Consider the following 1,894-nt stretch of genomic DNA (forward strand, 5'->3'; position numbering starts at 1 on the left):
GGTGTGGTTCATTTGTGCAGATATGAACACGGTAATCACACTTGGGTGTGGTCCAAAACAACCAAGACCACAACCTCCAAAGGGTCTCAGCGCAGGTCCAAATGAACTCCAGAGCTGTAAGTTTATGGTTTCAACGTGACCTGAATCCAAACAAACTACCAGGTGTACGTTCCACGTTTGAGGTAAAAAACTTCCAGTAGATACATATGCTTTTTCTTCTGAATGTGGCGAGGTAAATATAGATGCGCGGAGGTCTGTACAGCTAGCAATTAGTCAAGAAATAAAACGTAAATTCTCCACTAGTCCACAACACAGCACCTTCTTCCTGTATTTGATTTTGTTGCTCCTCCCCAGACACATCTGGCCAAAAAGCAGACCGAACTTCTCACGTGGGTTGTAGTGATGCATTCAGACTCAGTTGGATTTTTCTCCGTGTGAAAAAGAAACCAAACCATATGGAAAAACTACAAGTTTATAAACTCATCAACTGATTCAAACCAGAGTAAATGAGCCATAGGTGTGAGAACGCACTTAGTTCCCACCTTAAGATCTAGGAAGTCTTGGCTCAGCTCTGGTTTGAGACTTGTTGACTTGACTCGGGACCTCCTTTTCTATCCTTTTTCCTGACCTAGCTCTGGATGTGTTTTGTTGTTGGATCTTAGTGGCCCTGATTTGGTCTTTTACTTGTGACTTGTGGGTCTCTACTTGGGCCTTGTTGTTTTTGACTCAGGGATTTTTCTTCAGAAAGTCTTTTGACCTAAGAGTCTTGACTTGGCTATAAATGCTGGTTCTTGACCTTGTTGTTATTTTTAGCTTGGTACTCAATGTTATTTATTTAGGACATGAATGGAAATCCCTAAACAAGACTTAACTTCTGCTCGTACAAACAAATGTCTCTCACATCACATCACCATACATCTGGCTTTTCTCTAAACTGGACACTATTCCTGTATATTGGATGTGAACTTAATAACCAAAATTATTGTATTTGTTTTTAGTCATTTTGGTAGTTAAGTTATTTTTATCTGTGTTTTCTACATCTGATTAAAAAAAGAAGTGAAATCAAAGTGGGAGTGTTGCTTTCATTGGGCCGGTCTGTTTCATGGAAACAACAAGTGGTCTCTTTTGCTCGTTCTTATTTGTTTCACCAAGTGGTGATGTTGCGCAGATGTCTGCACAGCAGTAATTACGGTAATGCTCTTAAATATGGAAATCATGACTTGTCGGCTTTTCATATGTCTCCATCAGCACTGATTTAATGCACCAGTGCAAATGTCTGGGTCTCAGGGAGAGAAAAAAAGAAGCTTTATTTCCCCACAAAAAGTTTGAACTCTATGACTGAAGTTTGGAAACACTGCATGCCGGACGCATCTGTGACTGACGTCACCAACGGCTCCTACGGTCAGAGTTCCTGGGGGCTTTAAGGCTGTAATCTAACAAGGCTGTTTTGATGATTAGAATCAGCTTTGAAGATGCTGTGAAGTTAGTGTTGTGTAGTTTATTATTCCCTGTGGTCTCTGTTTCCTTCTATTTTCACTGTTGTTGTACTTTCATTTAATTAACTTTGATTTTGTTTTGGTCTGAGAGGAAGTTGGTTTGGCCACAGAAAGAAGACACAAAGATGAGTTCAGAAGTACAAAGATTCACAACTCTTTTTGACTAATTCAGTCTAAATTATCGAATTTTACATCACAGATTTGTTATTTCACGTGCTGAAGTGAGTATGTTATCAGTATTATTATTAGAACTGAGAAGCAGAGAAGCTCTTTAACAGGACATTTTATTCTGGTTAAACATCAGTGGTTTGCATTAAACAAGTGCTCTATAGAAGGAAAAAAACAAGATCAAATGTATGTGCATGCTTTAATGTTGTTTCCAGATGTGATTTTTTTTT

At 38.9% G+C, this 1,894-nt stretch overlaps 1 protein-coding gene across 1 annotated transcript in view; it reads left to right on the plus strand.

Annotated features, from left to right (window-relative positions):
- col12a1b (collagen, type XII, alpha 1b) overlaps positions 1–1,894 on the plus strand; it is a 148,033-nt gene that overhangs the window by 91,023 nt on the left and 55,116 nt on the right. The window lies entirely within an intron of this gene.

The sequence above is a fragment of the Pundamilia nyererei genome, unplaced genomic scaffold (assembly GCF_000239375.1).
Source record: "Pundamilia nyererei isolate P.nyererei 1_Seehausen unplaced genomic scaffold, PunNye1.0 scaffold00048, whole genome shotgun sequence".
Classification (NCBI taxonomy): domain Eukaryota; kingdom Metazoa; phylum Chordata; class Actinopteri; order Cichliformes; family Cichlidae; genus Pundamilia; species Pundamilia nyererei.